Source organism: Danio aesculapii, chromosome 2, assembly GCF_903798145.1.
Source record: "Danio aesculapii chromosome 2, fDanAes4.1, whole genome shotgun sequence".
Taxonomy (NCBI): Eukaryota; Metazoa; Chordata; class Actinopteri; order Cypriniformes; family Danionidae; genus Danio; species Danio aesculapii.
In genome coordinates, this window is record NC_079436.1 from 47,101,506 (window position 1) to 47,117,591 (window position 16,086).

A 16,086-nucleotide genomic window follows, 5' to 3' on the forward strand; every position below is an offset into this window, starting at 1 on the left:
CTTTGTTCATTTTTAAGATGAACCATGACAACTTGTGACATTGTCCCTATATTATTTACCGTGCTACTTTCAATATTCTGTACTGTATATTCAAAAGAACATTAGCATGTAATTGACTGTGAACAATGTTGTGCTTTGATAGTCATTGGCTGCTAATATGATTTCACTATTTAGAACTATTATTAAGGAGAAAGTCTGAATGTGTGAATTTAAAACAAACTTTACCTCAATCAGGTTTTGTTGAGGGAACCTGGGTTGGACTACAAAACTTAAAAGAAATGTAAAAAAAAAAAAAATGCAGACTTGTCGTTGACTGAAAAAAAAAAAAAAAAAAAAAAACTATTCATTTGGTTTACTGCATTTTTTTAAGGTAACTTGATACAAACATTTGATATTTGCTGCATTTAAAAAACTAATTTATTTTAGCAATGTTCATCTTAATTGACTTGTTTAAATTCAGCCCATATAAATTGTTTGCAACCACTTACCTTAATTTTTTGTAAATTCAATTAATTATTTTTTTTCAGTGTAAAGTAATGGGTCAAATATAGACAAACCTAACTGATGGGTTAAATTGTGTCATTTTAAATTTTATTGAAAATACACAATAGTTGGGTTTGTCCACTTTCGACAAAATGTTACGACATCCCAGCAATTATTAGAGCAGGGATGTCAAATTCAATCCCTGGAGGGCCGCAGCCCTGCACGTTATTATTATTATTATTAGTATTATTATTATTAAAATAATAATTATTATTATTATTAGCACTAAACCTAATTTGTATTTATTTTTTTATTTTTTGAAACGCCAGAACTAAATTTAAGCAGTGTTTATCCAGTCCTGTTTTCCTTTGTAGTTGTCCAGAAATAAAAATGGAAAAAGTGGTGATTTCTAACAATTGGCTAAATCAGACCACAGAGGGTTTTTTTCGAGATGTTTAACATCATCAAACCACGCTGGTATACACAATGCAAAAGAATCAAAGTTCATTACAGACCTTGCTTTCTCCAATTATCATAGTCAATGATACTACATGTTTTGTTGAGGGAACCAGGCTTGGACTACAAAACTAAGAAACTTAAAAACAAATGTAGGGTCATTGTACACTGAAAAAAAAGATTCTGGTAACTGTTTGCAAACAATTTGTATGTGCTGAATTTAAACAACTAAATTAAATGTGGTAATGTTGAACTTAATTGATTTGTTTAAATTCAGCCTATATAAATTGTTTGCAATTAAAATAATTTTGTAAATCAAATGAATCATTTACTTATGGAGAAACCTAACTGTTAAATAATGTCATTTAAATGTAGTTGAAAAAAATTGTCCACCTTTGACCTAATGCGGGGTTATGACATCCAAGCATTTTTAGGGGATGTATCATTCATTTTTTTATTTATTTACTTATTTTTTTACCACTAAACCTAATCTAGCATTATGGATCCATATATTTAGATGTGGATCGAACCATTGGGGTAAAGTTGGTTTTATATTTGCACATTCAGACTTTTTCCTTAAAGGTGCAGTAGATGATTGTCTTCAGAAACATTATTTGTTGTGCTGGTTGAAAATCTCTTCACATTCCAATAGTATTGTTTGAAGTAAATGATCTAAATGTATTTATATGTATTTTTATATTCTGGGTAAGGCATAAGACTATAAAAAATGTTCATCCAATTAATTTGTCGGGCCGATAATTCCCATAATTTTGATAAATAGTCTAAACTGTCTGTCACTAAATGTTGCCCTGTTTACACAGATCCACCGTTTGGGCGTGCATGTGCGTTCATGTGCACAAGAGAGAGTAACAGCAGTAAAAACAAATGCTCAATCAAATCTTTTTAAAATCCTGACTGAATATTGAAGTTACTTTTGCATGCTACTTTTAGACAGGTGATGTTATGTTTAAAACTATTTTGATGTAGCTGATGTAGATTGTGTTGTTTTACGAATGGGTTATATGCACAGAAGTGTTGTTCAGCCACTGAAATCTTCCAGCGAAAGATTGATGTGACCATTTTTTATTTCATAATGGACCTTTTACAGCATTGATAATGTAGAATTTTATTTAGTTTAATAACAAAACATCAGTAAATAGCTCTATTCCACCTAGCCTGCTTTACTGAGGTGAAGTTGGTTTTATATTCACATCACATTGGTTCATTTTTGAACAATGACAGCCTGTGACGCTCCCTATATTGTTTACCATGCTACTCTGAATATTTGGTCTGAAATAACATCTAAGTATGGCTTAGTAATAAGTGTAATTCCTGCACCCTGCCGGCCAACCATTAAGCACACAGGAGTCACTTTTGGACAAAGTATGTGAGAGAGTGACTGAATGACAGAAAATGTACTGGAAAATGTACATTCTGACCTTGCATGCTTGAAATATTGCAAATTAAGTTTTGCTTGCTACATAACTAAAAACGTGCTAGATAATAATTGTTTTTTGTTCTCAATTGTAGTATTATAAAGTTTTCTAACTAGCGAATAACATCATCTAGTGGGCTGTCTACTGTCATCTTTAGGGTAAGTGTTCGTGATATCAGAATATCAGAAGAAGTATCTTTGGACAGCAGGCCAAGCACTTTGTTTTCAAAGATATTATGCTAATTGGTTAGCATTTGTGCAGATCACCTTCTACACCTTTAATTATATAATTTCAGAAAAGTATTGTTTGCAAATTCTTAATAGGGAAATCATGTTATTACCCAATGACTATCAAAAGTACAACATTGTTCACATTCAGTAAAACAGTGCTAATGTAGTTTTGAAGTCATTCTTGCATACGATTTCAGATTGAATATTCAAGGCAGTGTGGTAAACTATATGGCCACAAGTTTGAAAACGAACGAATGTGCAAATATAAAACCAACTTCACCTCAGTGATAGAATCAGACTTTACAGGTTCTGGCTTTTTGAAACAGCAGAACTAAATTCAAACACTGTGTTTATTCAGGCCCGTTTTCTTTCGTAGTTGTCCAGAAATAAAAACGGGCTGGTGGTGATGGATAGTGGATGTTTTATGGCGATGCGGTGTGTGTGATAGATGCAGAAGGCTGTAGATTAGCTCTGATCCCTTTAACACCTGTGGAGGCGATTCTCATTTTCATACAACACCTGAGACTCGTGCGCACACCTGCAATCTGGACAGAGCGATTGTTTAGCGCACCCACACACACATTCTAATGAACAGATCAAAGCGAGTGCTGAACCCTGAACCCCGCTGACTCATTTTCTGGCGTCTGGCGGGAAAAACAGCCGTCCTCGACGAACGAGAAGTGGCGCGCTCTTCATCTCTTAAATGTCACCCAGCGCACAGGCTAATTCAGTCACACCTCTCCCAAACATCGAAACAAGCTAGGCCTCGTCTGGAGAAGCAGACAGAAAGAGAGAGCGAGATCTCAAACCTGATTAAAATTATACTCCGCCAACACAAGTCTGGGTAAACATGGTGATTTGTGCAGAGAGTGATAGGCTGTCGTTAGTAATTGTGCGCTTTGCTTTGATGTTCAGAGTCAGTTTTATTATCTTCTCGGCTGCCGCATAAAGGAGGATGACAGGAAGTAAAAAGGACTGTTTTATCAAACATTAACGAAGGCGTCTTCCATCACAGAAAGGCAATAATATTGTCCCGTATGGCTGTGTTGACTCTCTCAGCTAGATTTATTTATTTTTTTTTAAACTGACATCTAATGCGATCTTGTTGTTTGTTTATGGAAAACTACTCAAATGCTTAACAAATCATATTTTAAGGTCTTTATGATATGTTTCTTATACTTTACATAGATCAGTGTTTCTCAGCTACGTTCATAGAGGACCACCAGCTCTGCACATTTTCCATGTCTCCTTAACCAAACACACCTAATTCAGATCGTCAGCTCATTAGCAGAGCCTGAAAGACCTATAATGGGTGTGTCAGACAAAGGAGACAACCTGCAGTGTTGGTGGTCCTCCGGGAACATGGTTGAGAAGCACTGACATAGATAATTCTCTTAGCTTTTTGATGTGTACTATCACACCAGTGTGATCGGAACGTTTAAGAATCCTATCATCAGCTGGTAAATTCAAATCTGCTTTTCCGCAATGCTAAGCCATGAAAATGTGTTCGACACTTGTCATAAATGACAATTGATCAGTGTTTTCAAACAAATTATATTTGTTTCAGACATTTAAATACATCTAGGTATTAACAAAACAACTTTTATGGGCAACACTTTACAATAAGGTTGTTTTAGGTAATGCATTTTCTAACATGAACAAACAATGAACTATACATCATTTCGGTTATTATTTATGTTTGTTAACGTTAATGAAAATAAAGTTATTCATTGTTAGTTTAACTCATAATGCATTAACTAATGTTAATAAGCATGAATTTGGATTTTAATATTGCATTAGTAAATGTGGAACTATGATTTAATAAATGTTTAAATTTTTTTATGCATCATTCATGTTAGTGCATACATTAACCAATGAAACCTTATTGTAAAGTGTGACCGTTTTATGGTTTGTAAAATACATGTTGATGTCTATAGAGATGGCGGTAATAAATTATATATATATGTATATGTATGTATATGTTGTTGTCTGTAGAGATGGCGGTAATAAATTATATATATATGTATATGTGTATATATATATATGTATATGCTGATGTCAATAGAGATGGCGGTAATAAATTATATATATATATATATATATATATATATATATATATATATATATATATATATATATATATATATGTATATATGTATATGTATATGTGTGTGTGTATATAATGAGCAATTCCAGCCTTATGGATGTCACATTTGCAGTAAAAATTCAAAACAGAAGTTCACAAAGAAAGTATATGTTAACATCTGTTTATATTTTCTAAAACAACTAACCACAGAGTTATTGGATCATAAAAATATCAGTCTGTAAACAACTTTTAGGTTTTAAATGAGGAAAATAAGCATGTGTTATGAATGTGATGGAAAAAAGTTAGCGAGTTTACAATATCCAACATACTTTGTAGAAATTCTGTGAATTCATCTACACAACCCAAAATGCAAATCTAAAGAATAAGAGTTGGCTTTCTATAGAACAAATATGATTGATTTTATTTTGTTTGACATTTTTGCATTTATGGGGAATAAGCTTTCGTTATGTGACATCTCTCCGTTATGTATGTGGCATATGTGAAATTGCCACTTGTGTGATTTTGGTAAATCGAATATAATTGTTTGAAAACAGCGACAGAGACATTTTGGGGTATTTTTACAGTAGTGTAAAATACAAGCTTACACAAAAAAACATAGAAAGGGTTTCAATGGTGAAAATTTTTTTTTTCATGGCAAGGTTGACATTTGCATGGAATTGCTCATATATATATAATTTTAATATTTAATCAGTTGCACAATGTTTGGGTATCTAGAACGGCTTAATAGCTATTTACTTTCGTGTATTTTGATAGATGTTGATGAATTAGCATGTTGTAAAGTCAGCAGATTTAATCTCATGCCCAGGTATATATCAAACAATATGATCCTTATTAAGCTGTTTAAACAAATGATCTTACACATTGAGAATCAAAATTTAAGATATTTTACAATATAATTAGAGCATTTCATAACATTTTTAGAAAAGAGGGAAACTAGTTTTAAATGATAGGGGCTTAAACTTTAAAGTGATGTGTTTTTTAAATATTGGTCACATTATAAAAATTTACACAGTTGAAAAGTGAGAAAATGTACCAAAAACTAAGCAGCCATCATTTACTTACTCCATCTTATTCCAGACCTCTATGTTTTTTCTTCTTCTGCTGAACTAAAAACAATACTATACTAGCTACAGTATAATTAATTTGAATAAATTTATGGTTAAATAAATGGTTAAACATAAAAACTAACAAACTAAACTAGCTATAAACAATAAAATTGTTCAGCACATTCAATGTGTTTTCTTCTGTGTTTTGTTCAGAAGACTTGTACAGCAGATTGTTGTCATTTGTGATTTGCACTTATTAATGATCTCTGATAGTAAAAATGGTCATTTTAACATAAACGTGACTAAAATAATTTATAATGTTGCAAATTAGGCAGCACAATGGCTCAGTAGCTAGGACTGTGGCCTCACAGAAAGAAGGTTACTGGTTTGAGTCCTGGCTGAGTCAGATGGCATTCCTGTGTAGAGTTTGGATGTTCTTCCCATGTTCAAGTGGCTGTCCTCTGGGTGCTCCAGTTCCCAAAGACATGCACTATAGGTGAATTGAATAAACTAAATTGGTCGTAGTGTATGTGTGTGACTGAATGTGTATGGATGTTTCCTAACACTAGGTTCCAGCTGGAAGGACATCCGCTGCGTAAAACATATGGTGGAATAGTTAGTGGCTCATTCTGCTCTGGCGACCTCTGAAGTAGAGACTAGGCCGAAGCAAAATGAAGTAATGTTGTTAATTATTTCTATTTCAAATAACTGCTTTTTAATAGGGGCTATATTTTAAATATTATTCAAATGTAATAAATTGATTAAAGCATAACAAGCCTTTTCATATATATATATATATATATATATATATATATATATATATATATATATATATATATATATAAAATATCCAAAACAGTTTACTATTATGGATATTTATTTAATTGTTTGTTTGTTTATTTGAATAATTAAATTAAAATCTAAGAATCTAAACATATATGGCCTGTATTTCCTCATCTTTTTAAAGTAAAGCAACACAGAATGGACAGGTTTGCGTTTAAAAAAATGGACGAGTCTCACAATATTGGATCCTTTGAATTAAATGTTACAATCTAAATGCAGCTATCGAGATAAAGAATGACATAAAGCGCATTCAGTGTCGGCGGTAAGGTCTTTATAAGTGATTTTATCAGTACAGATAGGGAGAAATGACTCGCTGCGTGCATGTCACGGCTATCAGAGGTCCTGTTGGTGCAAATGTCCTGTGACTGCGTTTACTGTTCAAGTCATTTTCATAAGCACTTTGTCTGTGAAGTGACAAGAGCATCTCTGTATATGTTACAATAAAACATTTTAAGAGTGTCGCTATGCATATGTCAGAAATATATGTCTGTCTAAAAACACACACTGAAATCTTTATAACCCCCCCACACACATACACAAAGAAAGAGACTGTCATATCACTGTGCTGCAGACGTATTCCCACATAACCTCAATTTGGTTGGTAATATTCCTCTGTGAGTGTTATCACCCCTATCTCTTACACACACACACACACACACACACACACACACACACACACACACACACACACACACACACACACACACACTACAGATGCTCTGCTGAAGTTGAGAGTGTTATCTTGCTCAAAGGAAGGGTTGCAGATGAATAAACCGAGTTGCATCTTGTGTGCATTACCTTTTAACCTTTTAGTGTGTGTGTGTGCGCGCATCTTTCTCTGATTCTGGTTGCGGTGATAACACTCTCTCCTGTATATCTGGGATGTTTGTATTAGCATGAAACATGGGATCTGCTCGATTCAATTATCATTGTCTGAATGTTGTCTTTTATCCAGCAGAGTGTAAACAAAGATAAGCAAGCAAAGCGTGACATTTTAACAGCTTAAAAAACAACAACAACAACAAATATGCAAGCGCAATGTTGTTTTACGGTTCAGTGAAAGTTTGTGCATGTGTTTGTGGAAGAACTGACTAGTTAAGCAGCTGATTGTGACTTGTTTGAAATGGAATGATTGACCGAAGAGTTGATTTCAGATATTCAAAACAGTTGTTAGGGTTTTATGTCATGCTTTTATGTAATCACATACTCAGATGTATATATTGTAATGCAATTTAAAGTGCATTACACAGAAAACACGTGAATAAAATGTTTTTTTACACTGATCTGCTTTTGTTAGTTGCTGTGGAATGTATGCTAATGAATCAATGAGTTCTTTTAAAGCTACAAAAGTCATTCAAATCTATATAGTCTAATACTCAGGCCATCTTAGATATAGGCTGAGGTTATTATAGTTAACGAAAATGAATAAAAAAACGAAAACTAAAAATTAAAACATTTTTGTTAACTGAAATAAAAATGAGAGTTTTTTTAAAAACTAGAACTAGCTGAAACTGTATTGTGTTCATACAAAATAACTGAAACTAACTAAAATTAAAGCAAAAATGTTTTTGTTTTCGTTTTTGTAAATGTATTTAATACATAGGCCTACTGTGCGCCTTTTAGAAGTAAAACTGTTTACTTTGCGCTGCCAGGTGTTTGACCGTAGGGCACCTCAGCATCTGTAAACCTAACGCCATTGGCCAGATCAAGCCAGGTCTTCTCTAATCAAGCCTCGCTGTTGCTCCCACGACAAAAACAACAAGTGGACATGACAGGAGCACAGTGACAGCATTAAATACAGCCCGAGCAGACACTTCAAAGTATTAATTTAACACATTTGTGCCCAAAAATGGGTTTTATTTCTGTATAAGCGATCGTGATCATATCGTTCTTTTTAACCGGATCTTCTAGGTGAACCGGTTGAACCAAATTGACTGAATCATTTGAAACGATTTGCGTCTCCAGTAAGCACTTATCCACAAACTACTTACTTTTTAACATGCCTTATACACCATCTGACTCTAAATAAACTAATTTCCCGAGTTATTCAGTTATTAGAACAGTAGACTACACAGAGATATCAGTTTACTGGTATCAGAACCGGTGAACTGATAATATTCTATTCATGATTCAGCAGGTGAATTGAACAGAAACGGTACATGACAGCCTGCTGTGACTAAACTGAACTAGAACAACTGCAGCGTGGTTAAACCGCGGACTTAAATGAGAGGATTTGGCGAAACATAAGTTTATTTCAGAACAGAAAATCGTAATGGAGTTTAAATAAGTGAATCATTTGAGTTGAGTTGCAAAACGTAATTGTACGAATCTTTTCAGATCATGGTAATGTTTTAACTGCCTGAAATTATTATTGCTGACTACATATTTTTGGTATGTTGAGTCACATTAAAGATTCAAACTTCCCATCACTACTGTATATTTTACCTCGGAAGCAGCCTTGCATACATATTGTACTTAGAGCTGCTATCTTGTGGGCTGTTGTATTTGAATTTGAGGATGGGTAGATGGTAGTGTGCATGTGTTCTCTGAATACATGTTTCAAAATGTGTGGTTGAGTTTTATTATACAATATTAATTCTGATGACTTTGAATCTTGCACCTAACAAATATCCTATTTTACAAAAGCAAAAAAAAAAAAAACAACTAAAACTAATACTGAAACTAATAAAAACTACACTAAAACTAAGCAATTTCTAAATATAAAAACAACTAAATCTACCTCTAAAAATGAATTGAAACTAGCTGAATTTGAAAACAAAAAGTCAAAACGAAATAAAAACTAAAACTAATGAAAATGTAAAACTATTATAACCTTGATATAGGTAATTCATAAAATCCAAGTCAGATGATATGTGCACTTTCAATATTTCAATGGTCAGAAATTTTAGTTGTCAACTAACATGAACAAATACTGTAATAAATGTATTTTTCATTGTTCATGTTAGTAAATGCATTAACTAATACAACCTTATCGTAAAGTGTAACCTATTAACATAACAAAACGTCTCCTAACAATACATCAGTACATTGAGGTTTAATGAACCAATGTACATACTTACATTCTGACAGCAATGTTAATGCTTTAAAATAAATTTGAAAACCAAAATGCCACAAAATAACAATAGTAAGAAACAACAATAATAATTCTTATGGGTTAGGTTAGAGTCTGTCATTTTTGTAATTTACATTATTCTTACATGTTATTAGAATGGATGTAGAGTCCAGAGACTTTCAGAGGCCATTTTAATGTTCTTTGAATGTCCCAAATAAATGTAAAAAGAAAATTGTAGAAAGAACATTGCAGGAACATTTTGCTAACCATAAAATAAAGCTCTAGCAACATTAATCAAAATGGACCTTTTAACATTCTTGGAATGTTACAAATAAACTTTCTTAGAACAATGTATTTTAACTGAAATGTAGGTTTTCAAAACGTTGTAAGAATGTTATGCAAACTATAAAAAAACAGAAATGTTCTAGTAACGTTAGGCAAATTGAATATTTCAACATTCTTGGAAAATTTCAAATAAATATTCTTAGAATGTTATATTTTGGTGAAAATTTAGGTTTTGAGAACTTTGTAAGAACGTTATTCCAACCATAAAAAATGTTCTGGCAACGTTAAGCAAACTGGACATTTCAACATTCTTGGAACATTTCAAATGAACATTCTTAGAATGTTATATTTTGGTGGAAATTTAGGTTTTGAGGACGTTGTTAGAATGTTATCCTAACCATAAAAAATGTTCAAGCAATGTCAAGCAAACTGGACATTTCAACATTCTTGGAATGTTCCAAATAAACATTCTTAGAACGTTATATTTTGGTGGAAATTTAAGTTTCGAAAACGTTGTAAGAACATTGTTAACCATTAAAAAATGTTCAAGCAATGTCAAGCAAACTGGACGTTTCAACATTTTTGGAATGTTACAGATAACATTATGAGAATGTTCTCACAACCTAAATTTGTTACCTGTGTACGTACTTACATTCTGACAGGAATTTTAATGTTTAAAAAATTAATTGTTGTCACATACGGAACTAAAATGAATTTATTTTCAAGTAGTTTCAAGTAAAAATATGATCTAATATGCTCGAGGTCAATTCTCGAAACAAATTGATACTTCCAACACAAACCGATTAAGTTAACTTGTCAAATTTAACTGACGACTTAACTATTTTACAGTATGTCTTAAATTTCTTAAGTTAACTTAATCGATTTGTGTTGGAACAACATGAATGAATTGTGTGGAACGCTGTATTTTTTACAGTGTATGTAATAGACCAGTTGGTTGGTCAGTGTTTACAGTATGCAAATGAGTCAACAGACGGCATGGAGCGCCAACGATCTTCGCTGTTCCTGGTGACTCCAACGCAGTGTTGATGGAGAGTGTGAGAGCTGGTGAGAAAGCAAAGTGTGTATCTCTCCATAAACTGTCATGTTCCTCTCATTTATGTTCTGTGGGTGACAAAAATTCATTACAAAGCAGTTAGCAAGACGTTATGCTAATATGCTCAAGTATTCTGTAGCATGGATTGATCAAAACATGATGGTATGTCTGATATTTACATGAAGAGCTTCTGAGAATTGACCTCTTAAGCATATTAGCATAAATTCTTGCTAACAACTTTGAAATTAATTCATTATAGTTCACTATAGTTCTGTAGGCGACAACAATACATTTCAAAGTAGTTAGCATGGGTTGATCAGGACATGATGGTATGTCTGATATTTAGACAAAGAGCTTTGAGAATCGACCTCCTGAGCGTATTAGCGTAAATTCTTGCTAACTTTGAAATGTATTGTTGTCACCTACAGATCTATAATGAATTCAAAGTAGTTAGCAAGAATTTACGCTAATATGGTCAAGTATTCTGTAGCATGGGTTGATCAAGACATGATGGTAGTGTGATATTTATACACAGGTCTTTTGAGAATTGACCTCTTGAGCATATTAGCGCAAATTCTTGCTAACTACTTTGAAATTAATTCAATGTAGTTCTGTAGGTGACAAATTAATTTCAAAGTAGTTAGCAAGAATTTACACTAATATGGTCAAGTATTTTATAGCATGGGTTGATCAGGACATGATGGTATGTCATATGTACATGAGGATCTTTTGAGATATGACCTCTTGAGCATATTATTGTAAATTCTTGCTAACTACTTTAGAATTAATTCATTACAGTTCTGTGGGTGACTAATGCATTTCAAAGCAGTTAGCAAGAATTTACGCTAATATGCTCTAGAGGTCTGCAGCATGGGTTGATCAGGACATGATGGTACAGTATGTGTGATATTTATACACAGATCTTTTAAGAATTGACCTCTTGAGCATATTAGCATAAATTCCTGCTAACTACTTTGAAATTAATTCATTATAGTTCTGTGTGTGACAATAATTAACTTCAAAGTAGTTAGCAAGAATGTACGCTAATATGGTCAAGTATTTTAAAGCATGGGTTAATCAGGACATATGTCTGATATTTAGATGAAGAGCTTTGAGAATTCTTGCTAACTAATTTGAAATGTATTGTTGTCACCTACAGATCCATAATGCATTCAAAGTAGTTAGCAAGAATTTACACTAAAAGGGTCAAGTATTCTTTAGCATGGGTTGATCAGGACATGATGGTATGTGTGATATTCATATTGACCTCTTGACCATATTAGCGTAAATTCTTGCTTAATACCGTGAAATGTTTTGTTGTCACCTACATATCTATAATTAATTCAAAGTAGTTAGCAAGAATTTACACTAAAAGGGTCAAGTATTCTGTAGCATGGGTTGATCAAGACAGTATGTGTGATATTGACAGTATGTGTGATATTGACAGTATGTGTGATATTGACAGTATTGTACAGTACTGACAGTACAGACAGTATTGACAGTATTGTACAGTACTGTCAGTATTGACAGTATGTGTGATATTTATACTCAGATCTTTTGCGAATTGACCTCTTGAGCATATTAGCATAAATTCTTGCTAACTACTTTGAAATGTATTGTTGTCTCCTACACATCTAGAATGAATTCAAAGTAGTTAGCAAGAATTTAGACTAATATGGTCAAGTATTCTGTAGCATGGGTGGATCAAGACATGATGGTACAGTATGTGTGATATTTATACTCAGATCTTTTGAGAATTGACCTCTTGAGCATATTAGCATAAATTCCTGCTAACTGCTTTGAAATTAATTCATTATAGTTCTGTGTGTGACAATAATTAATTTCAAAGTAGTTAGCAAGAATTTACGCTAATATGGTCAAGTATTTTATAGCATGGGTTGATCAGGACATGATGGTATGTTTGATATTTACACAAAAAGCTTTCGAGAATCGACCTCTTGACCATATTAGCGTAAATTCCTGCTAACTACTTTGAAATGTATTGTTGTCACCTACAGAACTATAATGAATTCAAAGTAGTTAGCAAGAATTTACGCTAATATGGTCAAGTATTCTGTAGCATGGGTTGATCAAGACATGATAGTGTGATATTTATACACAGGTCTTTTAAGAATTGACCTCTTGAGCATGTTAGCGCAAATTCTTGTTAACTACTTTAAAATTAATTCATTATAGTTCTGTGGGTGACAATTAATTTTACAGAAGTTAGCAATTTATGCAAATATGCTCAAGTATTCTGTAGCATGGGTTGATCAGGACATGATGTATGTCATATTTACACAGATTTTTTTGAGAATTGACCTCTTGAGCATACAGTATTATCGTAATTCTTGCAAACTTTGAAATGAGTTCATTACAGTTCTGTGGGTGACAATAATTAATTTCTAAGTAGTTAGCAAGAATTTACCCTAATATGCTCGAGATCTGCAGCATTGATTGATTAGGGCATGATGGTATGTCTGATATTTACACAGAGCTTTCGAGAATTGACCTCTTGAGCATATTAGCGCAAATTCTTGCTAACTACTGTGAAATTAACTTAAAACAATTAAGTTGTCCCAAAAAATGCAAAAATTGTGTTGTTTAAGCTCACTTTAAATAAATAGTTTGAACAAGCAGCAAAAATAATTTGTTGAGTGTATCTGGATGTGTAGTAGACTAGCCAAAATAAATCCTCAACTGTGTGTGTGTCTGTGAGTGTGTTTTTAGTATTATACCTACCATCTGCACTCTCTGGATCAGTGAGTCGCTGAGTGAAAATTGCATTAATGACGTGCTGCACAATTGCATTAGAACGGATTGAAATTCGGGCCACTAATAAAGCGTCATTTCGCCCCCCTTCGCTGCAGTGATTTGGCGGAAAGAGAAGCAATTATTCGTTCTAACACGTGTGACAATCTCACCAGCACACCGTCCATTACCACCGTAACTGTGCATGAGTCTGCATTAATGAGGAATCTCCACGCACGGCCCATAATACTCCCATTGTTACGTGTTTCTGTTCATTAGCTAAATGAACAGTCCGTTTACAGCTTACGAGTCTATAAAATGAGAGCGTAGAGTATATCCGTCTGGAGTCATGTTTGTAAACCTGTCCTCTAAACAGTCTCATCATTCATGGTCTGCAATGATGGCGTTCTAGTAAGAGACATATGGTCACACATGAGATGCATATAAAAAACAGCTCTGAAATATGAAGATAACTCATTGAGAATTCACTGGAGTATTAACTGATATGGTATCAGTCAGATGCACCTGCTTTAATGTCACTTTAAAGTAAAGCGAAAGAGGTCAAGGGGCTAATACACCCTAGGGGGAATTATAGTGGTCCCGTGGTCTTGATGCATATTGCACAACAAAAATGGCAAGAGCTGGTGGTAATCTGAGAGCAAATCTGATTGGCTTGCTTTGCAATTTCTAGGAGTGAAAGTGCACTGGTTTTCATCAGTCTTCTAGGAGACAAAGGGGTTTCCAAGCTAGCAATAGACCCTTCCATGAAAGAACTGGATGCACTAGTTTTTTGATCGTTGTGAATGTAGGAATGTTTTAATTTGTTTATTTTTATGATTTTTTGGATATTTCATGAGCAAAGATTTTTAAAGGCTGTAAATCAAGATGTGTATAAATTTGGAAATTGTGCATAGAAAATCTTATGTACATGCAACTGTGTCAGATGTATTTATTTATTTTTTTATGAAACTTGGGTTCAACCAAAAATTAAAATTTACTTAGTATTTAAGCCTGGTTTATACTCATCGCGTTCGCTTGAATGCACGCTGCAAATGTGACGCCATCACTGTGTTTGCAGAGGTTCGCTTTGGCAGCGCGCGACATGATTCTGCCTGGCCGAGAGCACAACTTTTTTTGAGACGTTTTTTGAGTTTGCGTTATGCCGCATTTGATTTTGAGTTGAAAATGAATAATTTTTAAGAAATTTTGTCTGAATCTTTATGATCTGTCCAGGGGTGATCATTGGATAACCAGATGGCCAATAATTCTTGGCTAGAAATTGCAACAACTGTGGGAAAGAAGGAAAGTTTTTGTAAAAGTTTGGAAAAACTTAAGGGATAAGTTTGTTAATCAAAAAGAGAAGCCATGGCAAAAGTAGAGACCCAGGTGGTTTTAATATCACAGAATATATTTTTCCCCATTCGTAGATTTTACACTGATGTATATGTTACAATTTTGAATTTAATACAGTTTAATAGTTACAAAACTAAAATGACATAAAATTATTTCTATGATAACTGGAAATGAATACTTGAACCCATCGGTTTACATTATACTGATGCCCTGTTTTTCTAGACGTTATCGGTAATAATGGTTTATTTTTTCCATAAAAAAATATATTTGTGTAGTAGCCCATGACATGTTCTGTTATCTTTAATAGTTTAATAAACTTTAATAGGTAAAACTGTCCAAGATATGAACAAAAGCAAGTGATGCATCAAAGTTTGAATGGTTATAAAAATCTTTCTAATCATTAAAATCCTTTCTAAAAAAAGTTGTTTAAAAATCTTGACTGATATTAATCATATGACGTAGTTCTGGAAACTTCCTACTTCTATGTTTATCCATCTGATTTTACAGTCTTTTTTTTTTTTGACTGCCCCCTGTCATTTTAAAGATTATCACAACGGCGAACAAATATAGAAGCGTTGTTCGTTTTGTGAGGTGCATGTGCAGTCAGTGGAGGTGCACGATGTGGCGCCAGGCGAAAGTATAAATCAGGCTTTACTCTTCCTCAGCCGGTTCCAATTTATTTCCTCTATTTAACACAAGAAAATATTAAGAAGATTGTCACTTCCTGCTAAACTGGCATCAAATAAAGACAGAAAAATTGAAGTTGCTGTGTTAGGAGAAGGTCTTTTTATATATAAAATAACTTACACCTTATAACGTAGACAAAACGCAATATTATGCAATTATCCGCAGTTTGTCAGATCCTTTTAGAATCATCTCTGCTTACACTTCTTGGAAGATTTGTGCATTCCACTGGTGTTTTCCATCAAGGATGGACACTTCTTTCTCGTATATAACATTTAAAAATGT